General features: G+C 43.6%; 1 protein-coding gene across 4 annotated transcripts in view; it reads left to right on the top strand.

The window, feature by feature from the left end:
- The first annotated feature begins 1,435 nt into the window (after window positions 1-1,435).
- Window positions 1,436-15,042, top strand: part of PPFIA2 (PTPRF interacting protein alpha 2) — a 642,070-nt gene continuing 628,463 nt past the window's right edge. For 3 of the 4 annotated variants that reach the window (XM_065559858.1, XM_065559854.1, XM_065559848.1), the window contains exon 1: window positions 1,436-1,574. The gene's annotated coding sequence lies outside the window, so the exon portion shown is untranslated. Of the gene's footprint in view, window positions 1,575-10,353; window positions 11,347-15,042 lie in introns of those variants that run through there. The other variant, XM_008166061.4, reaches the window with a different exon arrangement.

The raw sequence follows: 15,042 nt of genomic DNA, 5'->3' as shown, positions 1-15,042 counted from the left end.
ATTGCGTTATTGAAACGGAACCCCTAGATACAGAACCCAGCCCTTGTTGCTACCAACTTAGATGGGCAGAAGGGTTACATGTACATGTTTTTACTTTTTAATTTGTTATTAAGCTCAGTATCTTATAACCATTTAGATGGCAAATATTTTATTTAAAATATCTTTAAACCAGAGTGCTGGGAGGGAGAGCAAGTGGAGCACTGGGCAGGGTTGCCAGGTGTCCAGTGTCTAGTTTACGCAGCTCCCTGCCTAGCAGGCTGGCTTTTGTGGATCCAATTCTCAGGTGCCTCTCTAGCTCCCCTCTCATTGTATAGGGAGGCTAAGTGCCTAACCCTGGGTTTGTGACTTCTACTGTGGGTATGTCTATACTGCAGCTGGGAGTGTGCCTCCCAGCGCGAGTAGACAGCCTTGTGCCAGCTTGGCTCGAGCTAGAGTGCTAGAAATAGTAGTGTGGGGTCCTGGCAGACACTTGAGCTAGCTACCTGAGGTCAAACCCAAGGGTCAGGTAGGCTTGAGAGCCCAAGCTGGTGCCAGAGCTACAATGTGTACACTTCTATTTGTAGCAGGCTAGCTTAAACCAAGCTAGCGCAAGTCTGTGTCCCTGGGCAGGGAGGCTTGCTCCCAGCTGCACTGTAAACATATCCTGAGTGGCTAGTCCCCTAAAAGTTAAGCAGTCAGTGCTTAAGTCCCTTTGTAGGTCTGAGCCCAGGTCCACCCTCTCTCCAAAAGCATTTTTTCTGCCTTGTCTAGACAAGGACAATAAGTGCTTTTGTTCAGTCAAGTCATCTTCATTTGATTAGAAAACCCACTTAACACCAATGTATCCACACACTTTAACCCCTTCAGCTCCTTTCTAACACAAAAGGGGACATCATCCTGAATTTATAGATAGGGGAAACTGAAGCACACAGAAGTTACAAGTCCATGGCATAGAACTCAGGTTTCTAGACTCCTGCTCTGGTACCTTAACCATTCTACTGGCCTGAAGGCCATAAGGTAGCAGCACAAAAAACATTCAGCTTTGTAATTTAATATTTTTGGTTTGGGGGAACTTAGCTGGAAGCCCATCTCTTTGCTTTATTATAGTTCTAGACTATACTTTGGCCTGCTGTATTAATCACCAACTAAGAAATAACAGTTGTTTTCTTAATGAGAATGCTAGGCAGGAGCTTCTAATTGGCTAATTACATACAGCTGTTTGCTGGCTTGCACAAAGTTTGCATGTAACCCCTCTGGAGAGCTGCTTTTTCTATAAAACTTCTGAGTTTTTCCTCCCATGCTAATTTTGGGCAGTTTTTGTTTTCCATTTTAAAAAACAAAGTAACACATTCATCTGTGTGCTTTACATTTGACTTGTTTTCATCTTAAGAAGCGAAGGAAAAATCAGAAGAATGCCTTGAAGAAAAGAGAGAGATTGTTTTAGAGAAAATTGACTACCAACTTTAAATTTTGGACTATTAAGCTCAAAAATTATTCTATCCATAGGGGTGAATGGACATTGAGACGGGAAGAGCAAAAAATCCACCAAGATAACTAAGTAAAGTTGAGTGAAGGAAGAACATAGAGATGACTTAGTAAGCTCTTACTTTTGTAAAAATCTTTTTAATGGAAAATTCCATTTGCTGTATTTTACAGCAGTGTTTGCTAGTTATAAATACTATGATTAAGGTTGAAAAACTGCTTTCAGTGATCGTTCTGCCTTTTCACAAGTTTGTAGCAAGCTTGGTCTGAGTTGAAAGGTGTTCTTATGGTTTGCGCTCTCATTATTATTATTATTTTATTTATTATTGGGGAGGGGGAGTAATTCCTTTCTGCTGTTTGTAGTTTTTAGCAGTGGCACTCGAATATATTGCAAATACATGTGTTCTCACCTTAGTATTTGCTTTCTTGTCTCCCTTATTCTTCCTTAATGTTTCTTTTTAAATGCATTTGTCTTCATTTAATTTCCTAAGTTAAAGAAATGTTAAGGTTGCACAGGCACTTAATATCACTAAATCAAAGGATAAGCAAAATATAAGGATGCAACAGACAGTAGTATGGAGTATGTTCTATGCCTGCTTATCACTGACTTGCTTAATAGATTCCTGTGTTATAAAAAATATATACCACAAAATATACAATGAGAGTAATAATATTGAGCTAACATTGTAATCTTAGTTTTTTGTATTTCTTCAGTTAGTGATACTTAAGATCTCACAATTGGATACAGATGGGTGGCCCCATGATGAAGTTAGTGGTGTTTCCCAGAACAGGACAGAAATGAGGAAGCCTGACCAGTCTGTGCTGGTGGGGAGTTTGGTGAGAGAGGTACTGAAGGCTGGCATTCCTGTAGGAAATGAATTAACACTGTGGGATACAGTGGTTGTGCTAGTTGTGAAGTTTTTCTCTCTCTCTCTATCTCTGGCTACAAGATAGTAAATGATGTGTTCCGTTAAATGGCTTAAGTTCTCAATTTCTTGCTTTTGAGGTTTTGTGCCGAGTATATATTGTGTGTAGCAGTCTTAACTACATAGTGTTTTGTGTATGAATACACATTGCCTACACTAGCTTTCAAACTAAAGGTGAATGGGTATTTCTGCTGCCCCAGTACTATCCAGTAGCGTGTACTGTCCCATAACATGTTCCCTTTTTGTTTGGTCTGCTTGTAAGTCTGATTGTGAATCCAAGCTTATACCATATAGAGGTTTATATACCAGAATTCCTGCCTCTCCCTCCCTCCCCCTGTTTTTGTTAATTTAGAACAGTCGTCTCCAAAGTGGGGTATGCAAGAGGATCCTTGGGGGTGTGTGGCAAGAGGAGTGGGTGGTTTTTTGTTTTTTTTTTGCTTTGGCAAAAATGGTAGAGCTGACGCGGCAGGGGTGCATGCTCAAACTTTTTTTTACTGATAGGGGTGCGCGATCAAAAAAGTTTGGAAACCACTGCTTTAGAAGACAACTCTGTAGATACTGGTCACTTTGAAGATTTTTTTCCTTCCCGGTCCTCTTTCCACTGTTCTGTGACCATCACTGAAAAGCTCTCTGAAATGAGTAGAATAACTACCCTTCTCTAAGGCTCTGATCCTGCACATCTTACTGTAGGATCAGTTTGAATGTTCATATAATTGTTTTTCTTGTTTCAATGCTGATTTTTTCCTTTGGAAGATATTAATGCCAGAAGCCCAGCATCCATCTAACACCCCCACCTTCCAAACACAACCAGTGTGTGAGTGCAGTGAAGGGGATAAAGAAACAGATTTCAGCTTCAAGCCTCCAAGGGATTTATTGTAAAGATTAAGTGGCGGGGAGGGGGAGAAATGTTTTAAATATCATGAGACATTGATTCTTGGTAGCAATTGCTCACTTCCTCTGTTGGGAGTCTACAGAAGCTGCATTGCTTAACCTTCCAGAGAGGGAGGATATGAATGCTTTATATCCTCATGTTGCTCAGTGATGACTACTTTCAATACTCAAATATTGACCCCTCTCTCATGTGCTGGATCTGGCTAGACAATGTAGGATTTTAGGGATTTCCTCAGAACGTACAAATATGCTAGCAGGTCAGACCAAGAGTCTACCCAGCTTAGTAACCTGTCTTGAACAAAGGCCAGTACTAGGTACTTAACAGGAAGGTGCAGAAAACATAAAATGAACAATTGTTTCATATTATAATTTTATAATTTTACAAATTATAATTTGTCCATATGAGATGGTTTCCCCTACCTTCATGCAATTTGTTAGTTACTCTAATGACCCTGACCCTTCATTTTTTTTGTTCCAATTGGAACAGAGTGGAATGCTGTTACTCCTGCTTTGCTGCAGTTTTTAACGGGAGCAGACTAAATCAAACTGTTTATTCACTTGTTACTCCCAGTAGTTAGAAGCAACACTAATAATATTCATTAGAGACCCTTGTGCTTTCTCCCATGCTTACCTTCACAAATGGGAGGAGCTCCCCATTAATAGCCACAAAACCACCACATTGTCCTCCTTAAAACACTCTTCCTGTGGTGCCTACAAATAACAGTTAGCTGATGTGCTGAAAGCACTGCTTAACACGCTGACCAGTATTGTCTCAGGCTATGTCTGCACTACATCATTTACAGTGGTAAAGCTGCACTGCTCTGGTGCTTCTGATGAAGACATTTGAAGTCGATAGGAGCACTTCTCCTGCCTATACTGGTGCTTAGGTCAGTATAACTTGCATCACTCAGGGGTGTGGATTATTCACACCCCTCAGTAACGTAAGTTATACCAAAGTAATTTTGTAGTGTAGACATAGCCTCTGTGTGTTCTCCCTGTCTCTCTGTATCCACTTATCTTGTACTTTTAGATTCAAACTTTGAGGAGCAGGGAGCACTTATTGCTATGTTCTCCAAAAAAAACAACCAACCGACCCCTACAACAGTAATCCAGAGATGAGCCACATACAATAACGTAAGAACATAGAACTTATTTTTGTGGTGAGATTTTCGAGTGTTTGATCCTTTTTTTCATTGACACTTGGAATGGATTTGGTTTGCATGCTGCAAATTTACATAACCTTGCAACACAAGTGTGCATCTGAGATCTGGTCATTGTGCCTAGACTTAGAATGTGCTCCATACAGGAAAGAATGGCTCAGGGGGATTGTTAATGGGATACAGTCTTTCTTCCTTTCTGTGTTTTCAGTCAAACTTTGCCCAGGGAAAGCTTCTGCTGCATAGCTAAATGGAGTGACTCTGTCTTCAGCAACTTTTAAATAAAACCTGTTAATAGTGAAAACTCACCCTGAACAGGTGATCTTGAGTTTCTGAAGGAGACCCTGTTAGTGCAGGAAACAATCTTGTGGGATGGCCAAGCAGTACCACTACCTGGGGAGGCTCACGTATACGAGTTCAGCTGGATTCTCCAGAGACCAACAGATGACAAAAAGGACTTTTGGATGAATAGCCTGACTTCAATCTGACTCAGGGCCTTCTTTTTTTTCGGGGGGAAGCAATCCTTCTTGGAAGGGATTGGAAGGGTTTGGCTTCTGAGGTCCCATAAGACTAGTAAGCTTTAAGCATGTTAATAGGAACTTGTTTTTATGTTTTTTTTTCTCTGTATTGTTTTCAACTTAAGAATAACTGTGCTTGCTTATAAAGAGCTATGTGATAATTCATTGTTCGTAGCCTTTGAAGAGAAAGCAAAGCGCAGCTGTTGGCCTATTTAGGAAGTCTGGCTTGCTGGCAGATCCACAGTATAAGTAGGGATCGGTGCAGCCTTGAAAAACCTTGCTGAGGGGGGAGAGAGATGTAGGTCCCTATCCAAGAGAGGTGAAGGTTGAGGAGGCTGGAGTAGGTGCCCTCATGGGACCACAGAGGAATACAGCGCAGTTCCCATGAACTGACACTAAGGAGAAACTTCTTTACTATACAGTAACCGCAGTATCATAAATTATTCTGAAGCCACTTACTCACTGGTGAAGTTGGCAGCAGAGAGCTGGGGCCGCAGGTCAAGTAGAGCAATCGCACAAGTAGCAATAATAGTTTCCACTTTTAAAACAGAATTTCTACTCTTTCTGTGCTGGAGGGAAGGAGGTTAACGGGGGAGGGGGGAGTTTCTGAATTCTTCCACAATAGATTTATAAATCGTATGAATGGGAAGGAGGGCTGTGTATTGGTTAGTGCATAGGAAAGACTCTGGCAAAGAGAATGACTTGACCTATCCAAGGGCATGTGAGCCAGCGGGAAGTCCGTTTCCCCCTGTGCCTCCAGTTGCTTGCCTCACAGGAGTGTTGTAAGGTTTAATTAATATTTAAGTATTGGGACCCTCACATGTAATGGTGACAGATGCAAAGGACCATTTTACACAGTGCTCACTTGCTATTAAGAATTGTAAGTCACAGAATGACTGCTCCCTGTATGGGGAAATGGGGACCCAGCCCCAACTGTGACTAATCAGCTATGTCACAACTGAGGCTAGGGGTCAGGAGGCAGTTGGAAGAGCACCTAGTTCTTATAAAGGCTGGCAAGAGCTCAGGTGAGCTGGAAAATAGTGGATGGTCTGCTGGTGGGTTGGGAACTGCAGGGAGCATAAAGTATCAAGTATCAGAGGATAAAAGCATAAAAGCTCCCGTGGGAGTCCCTGGGCCAGGGCATGGACCCAGAAGGGCTGAGAGCGGTGAGGGGAAAGCCTCTGTGGATTATAGCCCATGTTGGTCAGAAGAATTATTCCATCTTGGTATTTTGCATAAGCTTTCATTTAAACCAGTGATTTATACCTCAAGGCAAATGCCTGAAACAGGCTGGTGTGGCATCAATCCTTCCTGCTCACGCCCACCGGCTTACAGACTAGTACTTTGTCATTTTTATTTTGTGCCTGTTTTTTAGAGTGGTCTTGCCAGCACCTTCCTTAGCTATTCATATTTCACCATTCACTTACATATGGGTAGCAATAGAACAAGCAAATGTGGAGGCCAAACCTTCTATTGTATCTCTGAGCACCTTTAGTACAGTTGTGAGCCTGGTATAAGAGTCTGAATAGAATAGATTGCACTGGCTCGGTGGTTGCGTGTGTTTTGTTCTCCTTCTCACAAAGATGAATGACGTTTCAAGAGTATCAGAGGGGTAGCTGTGTTAGTCTGAATCTGTAAAAAGCAACAGAGGGTCCTGTGGCACCTTTAAGACTAACAGAAGTATTGGGAGCATAAGCTTTTGTGGGGAAGAACCTCACTTCTTCAGATGCAAGAAGTGAGGTTCTTCCCCACGAAAGCTTATGCTCCCAATACTTCTGTTAGTCTTAAAGGTGCCACAGGACCCTCTGTTGCTTTTGACGTTTCCAGAGAAGCTTAAAAATAAAATTCATTTTCTGAAATACTTCTTGGCCCCTGGTAAAATGGAAGTTCCCTGTCGATGCCAAATGAGCAATCTAGAAATCATGGACCAAGCCTTTTCTTAACTTGATATATGAAAGTTGAACTAAAGCTTGGTCCCCAATTTCTAGATTGCTGGTTTGGCATCAATAGGAGAAACTTAGAAAACCATGATTATAAATCATTTTCAGTAATGTATTATCCTGCTATTCGGTGGTTCCCAACCTCTTATTGTAAGAGCTCCATACCTTCGGGATGGATTAGCACATGGGTGCCCCAAGTTTCTTTGCACCATATCACTCCAGTTTTTCTCTTATTTTCTGCTTTTTGTTTTGTTTTGTTTTTGTTCTATTTGTGTGTCTCATTTCCCTTACCCCTGACTTTTCTCCTTCCTGGTAGGTGTAAATCCCCACTCACCAGAAGACTCTGCTTGTATATGTCACTGTGGGGTGAGTGGGAGGGAGAGAGCTTCTGTTGGTACTCACACCAGAGTTTTGAGACTCTGAGTGGACAATGTTCCTTTTACCTAAAGATCATTTAAAAAAAAAAACATTTTTAGCTGTTAGTATTAAATAACCCCATAGATTGCTGTGACTGAAAGGCCCAAATCCTTGAAGGTATTTAGGTGCCTAATTCCCAGGACCAAAAAGACTAAATGGTTCCCCTTCCCCACCCCCCATTGTTTATTTTTCACATTTGCCAGCATTTGGGGTAGTCCTGCTAGCAGGTGACCTCACACTCTTGTAATTCTGTGCAATTCTATAGTTGCCCCATGCAATGGACCTTGACAGAGCAATCAGGTGGGTGTCTCCCACTTCAGGAAGCCTGTGAAGGGAACAGAGGTGTAACCAGAAGGGTTTCTTTCCAACCCCCTGCAGCTGTGGTGAGGAGACTCCTCAAACCTCCAGAGGGAAGGGGTTGTGGGAGCTGGCTCCTACACACTGAACCTCACTGGTGTTGCGTGATAAATGAGCCCAGGGTAGTGGACTAGTCTTTGTTCTTGAGCAGGCCATATGGACTGATGTGCAGATAGAGGTAGAAGCTCCCTTGAGGTTGGGAAGTCACTGAAGGAAAGGGGGTTACCTGTTTCATAAACAGTCTTCACTCAGTTGGCCAAAAGAGCCATAAAGGAGGGTGGAAGAAGGGTATGGGAGGAAAGCAGTGGTGGGTGTGTTCCATTTCCCTCTGCAGAGTCAGAGGGCACCAGAGTCAAGGGAGGGGGCTGGTGAGGAATGATCTCCCTTCTCCAAATCATTCTGCATGAGGGTGCAGAGAAGGTCACACCCTGGACACCTGTGTAGGGCCTTGAGGTGGTGTTCAGAGCAGGAGGCATCTTCATTGTCTGGGCCTCTCAGTGTCATAGGGTTAGGAAGGATTGGGAGCTGGTGGAGGGAGGTTAAGAGAAATGGAGTTGAATGATTATTTTATTTAGTTTTATTGCTCCTGGACCCCTAGATGTTGCGGGAGTGGTGAGGGTAGGGAGTGGGATAGATAAACAAGATTCGCTCTGCTGTGGGTGTAGGTCGGGAATGCAGGTAAGAAGGTTCTTTATTAGTGGGACCAAGGAGTAGAAGTTACAGGATGGAAGGTGACAAGCAGAGGCTCCGACTTTGAGTTCCCATGGAGTGCTTGAGCCCCACTCAACCCCTTCCCCCAAGGCCCCACCACAGCCCACCTCTTCCTGCCCCTGCTTCTTCCTCTCTCCCCCAGTGCCTCCTGCTCACTGCTGAATAGCTGATCACTGGAAAGCAGGAGGCACTGGGTAGGAGCTGATTGGGGGGGACCACCGGAGTGTGCTGAGCACCCACTATTTTTTTTTCTGTGGGTGCTCCAGCCCTGGAGTCGTGTGCCTATGTTGACAAGGGACAAGAGCATCACAGCTGCTCTGGGATATGAAGCCTAGGAGATCCAGGAGAGTGGGGGATCTTCATCTTCTGGACCCAGGAGTACTAGCACAGTTGCTCAGGGCAGGGGATGAGAGCTGTGGAATGCTTAGGTGATTGCAAGCATAAGAATGGCCATACTGGGTCAGACCAGTGGTCCATCTATCTTGGTGTCCTGTCTTCCAACAGTGGCCAGTGCCAGGTGCTTCAAAGGGAATGAACAAAACGCAATTATCAAGTGATCCATCCCCTGTCATCCAGTCCCAGCTTCTGGCAGTGAGAGGCTAAGGACATCCAGAGCCTGGGGTTGCATCCCTGATGATCTTGGCTAATAGCCTTTGATGGGCCTATCTTCCATGAACATCTCTAATCCTTTTTTGAACCCAATTATAATTTTGGCCTTCACAACATCCCCTGGCAATGAGTTTCACAGGTTGATTGTGCGTTCTGTGAAGAAATATTTCCTATTGTTTGTTGTAAACCTGCTACCCATTATTTTCATTGGGTGACCCTGGTTTTTGTATTATGTGAAGGGGTAAATAACACTTCCCAATTCACTTTCCTCACTATTCATGATTTTATAGACCTCCATCATATCTCCGCAAGCTGAACAGTCAGTCTGTTTAATCTCTCCTCGTATGGAAACTGTTTCGTACCCCAATCATTTTTGTTGCCCTTCTTTGTACTTTTTCCAATTCTAATATAACTTTTTGGAGATGGGGCCAATAGAACTGCAGGCAGTATTCAAGGTGAAGGCATGCCATGGATTTATTTAGTGACATTATATTTTCTGTCTTATTATCTATCCCTTTCCTGATGGTTTCTAGCATTCTGTTAGCCCTTTTGACTGTTATGCATATTAAACAGATGTTTTCAGAGAACTAGCTACAGTGACTCCAAGACCTTTCTCCGGTGGTAACAGCTAATTTAGATCCCATGGTTTTATATGTATAGAAAGGGGCGGGGCAGCAAAAGGTCCCTGACGCCCCCCACACCTTGGGAGCAGAGACACCCTTAACTAGACAAATGGGGCAATCAGACTGTCCGACTGAAAGGTGTGTTACAAGATCAGGCGCGGGCGTGTTTTAGAAATTCATCCCTTGTCAATAGCACAGACGGTCATGTCCCGTCAAACTCCTAAGCCAGCAGAAGAGAGCAGAGCACTGCCTTCCCGCTAGCATCTCTTCTTTTCTTGCTCTCCCCGGCGCTAGGCTGTCTCTGTGGAGGGGCGGGTGTTGGAGAAGTAACACTGCGAGCTGCGGAGCAGCTGCAGCTGGGGACCCGTGTGTGCGTGAGGCAGGGAGAGCAGACGTGATTACTTCAGAATTTATTTAAGGGCTGGTGGAAACCACTGCAGCAGCTTCCAGGGGAAGCCCCAGCTGAGGAGGAAGAGAAAACCACTCCTCCCCTCCCCAGCCAAACTCCCTCCTCCTTACCTGGCACCCTGTGTCATCAATGCAGGCGCACCCTGGGGGGCTGTGGGCAACACCCTGCTCTCCCGATTTGGGCAGAAGCGGCTTTGTTATTGGTAGTATTTCTGACCACACAATACGATTTGAATTGCCTGACTGCGCTAGTCAGATCAGACCCGGTATTGTCGCTGCTTTGTCCTGGCCGGATTATAGTAGCGGATTCATGTTATTACGCTACATATCCGATTAGAGGAGACGTAGGAGCACTGGCCTGACCTCTCCAAATTAGAGCCACTCTCAGCTTAGCGCTGTCATAGGGCTTGAAAGACGGGCGTCCCTCGAACCCGCACACCACGCGGCTTTGGGAACAACCCCGCAAGTTTCTGGAGCTACTGGAGGAGGAGCGGTGAAGTAGCGTCCATCGGTTGTTCCTACACACCCAGCGCACCTGAGCGCCGAGCAGCCTTTCCCCGGGCCCTACAGATCAACATCGGCGTGTGACTCTCATGCGGATCCTGGACGCCGTCTGAAACGCCCCTTACGAATGAATTTCCTTGATTCTGCTCAACTTACACCAGGGCAGCTCCACTGAGGTGTCTGCAGCAGTTACTTCTGGTTTACCCCGGAATCTGAGGGGCTGTAAGGCAGGAGTGTGCTAGGGCCAGCAAGCTTCTTTCTAATAGTGCATGTTCTTCTTTCTTCTAACCCGTGTGCACTGCCTTAATTATACACCCAGGAGCTGATTAGCTGGGGAGAAGGCAGGCTGTGAAGAAATGGGGATTTCAGACCACACTCCGTCAAGTTTTTAATAAAAACAAAAGATAAATTCACTCCCCCACTCCCTCCCCCTAATCCCCAGTCTCCAGATGTAAGGATGCTGCTGCTGCTTGAAAGGGGCTGCTGGAGCTTTAAGAGCTGCCTCCCCCCTCTCTTCCTCCTAACAATGGTCTGAACCAAGCTCTGCTTCCCAAAGCAAAATTTGTAATATGCCATTTTTCCCATGGACGCTTTTCCTTTTGGCTGCTGACGAAGTGGCCGAAGAAAATGCCGAGGTGCCATGCAGATACTCCTGCCGGGAGAAGGGCGCTGGGGCTTCGGTTTTCTCTGAGCAACGCCTGTGTCATCATTGCTAGGAAGATGCTCTAGGACTGCCCAGCTGTGTGAGCCCCCATCAAAGCCGGGAGAGACTGCGGTTGTCATTGATCAACGGAATAAGCAGAAGCCGAAGTAAAAGCCACTAGGTACTGAAACCTGCATATCTAATCCCAGCCCCCTAAGGGGAGATATGATACAAATGCAAATTCTTCCTCTCTGCTGCTTGCTGTACTATGCCCTGTCTTATTTAAATGTGGCTCTGTACTGGGCTTTGGGAGATGTGGGAATTTCATTGTAAAAAAACCCATGAAGTCAACTTCTTTTCGGATGGGGGTTGCAGGAATGATGTCATGCAGAATAGGTGATCGGAACAGGTTATATGTTAAGATACTGTGTTGATTACCCCTGTGAGTGAAAGGAGTGCAAAATGTTTCTGTTAAAAGGTGATTTCACGATTTAGGGAAGATTCTGGGAGAGAATGAGTTAACTAGGAGGAGGAATATGCATGTAATGCAACTCAGACAATGGCAAGGATTTTCCATATGGAATTACACTGTGTGGGTTAAGTGAGGTGTTGAAAGCATCTGAAAATAAATCAGTGCAGTACAGGAACTAGTTGTACCAATCACTGTATCTATTTTTTAGTTGTAAACGCAAAATGTAAAAAAATGGTTCAATAAAAGGATGGAGTGTAGGGTGAGTCTTCAAAGCTGATGTCACTGTAGACGGATTCAGATCAGAGCGTACTGTAGTTGAATTTCTCCTTAGGGTATTGCTAAGGGGAAAAGTAACTTGAAATTGACTCCTAAACCTGGATGAAAAATTAATATCTGGGTATACCAAAATCAAGGGATTTAAGACCGAGATTAGGTACAAAGGTGATGGGGTAAAATTAGAAACACTTCCTAGAAGCTGGAAGTCTTCACTATGAACTAAATGAATGCTCCTCTAAAAAGAGCTTTTTGTCGAGCTACAGATAGATATTTCTGATTCCCACCCCCAAATTCTCCCCAAGTGAAAGAGTAATGGTGGCAAACCAAGTCCCAGACCACATGATTTATTCCTGAAGTGGAGATTTTTGTTGTGGTCACACAACTTCTTTTTATAATTGAGACACCAGAGGGACTCAAATTGGGTGGGGTCAAGTCAGAAGAAAGATGAGAACTTTTTACTCCCTTACTGCACACATCATATACCTATTTCAAATACCTTGTCTTCTGAGAATCATTCGGAATAAAGCAAATTTTAAATGTGCTCTTACAGTCCAGGTTTGAAAGTGATTATCTGCATCTGTGAGCATAAGAAATACAAAAAGGAAAAAAAAAAGTCGTTATTTGGGTGATCTTGAAAAGGAGCTGTGTATAACTGTACCCACAGGATTGTCATGAACTATACAATTTGTTTCAATTCATGTCCAGTCACTTCATCTGTAATTATAAACTGAGATCTGCAACCCCAAGATGAGTCAACTACATGATTGTTCTTGGTGAGGATGTGTTGCAGGTAGCTAGGTAGATAACTTGACAGATCTGTAATGCAGTGACACTGAGCTATTTTTAGGAATAGACTACTTTTGAGCAAAGTCTATTTTTAATTGTCAATTAAAATCTCTGGTGACCACAGGGGGGACATGAGCAGGATTTCACTTAATATTCCAAGCCTTGGTCAAATAATACTCACTTTGATATGGCTAATACAGGCTGACATGTCAGATACTTTTTGTTTACACATTCCTGTTTGAAGATATGATATCAATCTGAAGCTTTGAACATGTCAGTGGTTTCTCCTATCATCTTCATGGAGCCTGATCCAGTGACCACTGAAGTCACTGAAAATACTACCATTGATCAGGTTCTAGTCAGATGACAGGGGAAACCACTGAAATGTGCAAACCTTCAAATAGGCATCATGTTATTTCACCATACACTGTTAGAGATAGAAAACCTTGCTCTATGAAATGATAGTATGAACTTATTCTAACGATACACAAAAGTACACAAAATGTATGTATTTTCATAATGTGCATGGAATTCTCTAGTTGAGTAATTCAGTGCTATGAGTATTAGGAGTAAATACATCATTTAAAAATGAGGCTTATTTTAGTTCTTTAATATTAAAGGTGAACTGCAAAGCTAAAACTGATTTACTTCCAGTAATGGGGGAGCTGAAGGCATTCAGCCCTTTGCTGTGTGCCCAAACTGAGCACATCACCTTAATGACTACCCAGGTATGGGGAACATGCATTCAGTACATAATTTTTTAACCAAAGTGCAGAGTGCTTCCCTTTCTACCCCTTTCCTTCATATGCTATTGGTGGGCTCAGTTTAGCCATGATCTTTCACACACCTTCAGCTCCCATCATAGTTATGGGAGTTGAGTGCACTCAGCACATATAAGGCCTTGGCTTTTTCTAGGGAAAGGGGTTTTAATCAGTGTCCTTGTCAGTAGCTGTTGATGAATCCAAGGAGCAGTATTTGTGTCTCTTTCCAAAGAGGCAGTGATGTATTGGGCACAATAAACTAGTGGTGCTGCTGCAGGGGACCCATGCTGCTTTGTGGGATTATTCCTTTTTTTTTCTTGTTCAAACAAAAGGTTTAAACATTCCAGTTCAAAACATTAAAAATAGTTCTAAAAATTATTTTCAAGCAAAAAACAGATTGAAATTGAAAACTTCTTTAAAGGAGCCTAGTAGTTTATTATTATTATTATTATTGATTTATTAATTCAGACATCTGTTCACATTATAACAGTGACTACAGGTGATTATTTTACAGGACATGAGGATGCCTGGCCTCCCTTTAAAAAAATAAAATCATAAAACCTGTGGTACTCTCCCCCTCTCTTTATTCTTTCCTCTATCAATTTTTAAGGTACTCATGAGGCACCTATCACCTTCATAGTTAAGCTTTTTGCTCTTGTCTATCCATGGTAAATATCCACAATATTAAATGAGCCCAGTGGAAATTAAAGGTGCACCTTAAATCCTCACATGCCAGTTGGATGCCTTACCTCAGTTGTCACACTTTGTGTGCTTCCTAGGTTCTCTTGTACCATATCCCTGTGCATCCTTCCTTTTATTCAAATAATATGTCACACTTAGATCTCTAGTCTGCCTAACTTTTTTTTTACTTTCTTGAAAGAAAAAATACTGTGTTTTGTCTCCATCAGACCCCAATTTTTGAGACTGTTTTATGGTGAAGGATTCAAATCACCAAATAATCCTGGTGATGATCATTCAGGATCTCAATCACTTCAGTAGGGGTTTGCCTAAGTATTGCTAGCAGAATTGCGGCCTTGGTGAGTTTCACCATCAGGAACCAACAAGGGCTGGTCCACACTAACCCCCCAGTTCGAACTAAGATATGCAACTTCAGCTACGTGAATAACGTAGGGTACATCTATACTTACCTCCGGGTTCGGCGGTAAGCAATCGATCCCGGAAGTGCTCGCTGTCGGTACCGGTAGTCCTGCTCCGTTAGAGGAGTACGCGGAGTCGACGGGAGAGTCTGCCTGCCGCGTTTGGACCCACGGTAAGTACCTTGTAGTTCAAACTAAGATACTTCGACTTCAGCTACGTTATTCACGTAGCTGAAGTTGCGTATCTTAGTTCGAACTGTGAGGTTAGTGTGGACCAGCCCGTAGCTGAAGTCGAAGTATCTTAGTTCGAACTACAAGGTACTTACCGCGGGTCCACACGTGGCAGGCAGGCTCCCCCGTCAACTCTGTGTACTCCTCTCGCGGAGCAGGAGTACCGGTGTCGACGGCGAGCACTTCCGGGATCAATTTATCGCGTCTAGACAAGACGCGATAAATTGATCCCAGAAGATCGATTGCTTACCGCC

The sequence above is a fragment of the Chrysemys picta genome, chromosome 1 (genome assembly GCF_011386835.1).
Source record: "Chrysemys picta bellii isolate R12L10 chromosome 1, ASM1138683v2, whole genome shotgun sequence".
NCBI lineage: Eukaryota > Metazoa > Chordata > Testudines > Emydidae > Chrysemys > Chrysemys picta.
Note: the sequence above shows the minus strand (reverse complement) of the source record. Positions and strands in the feature narration are given on the sequence as shown.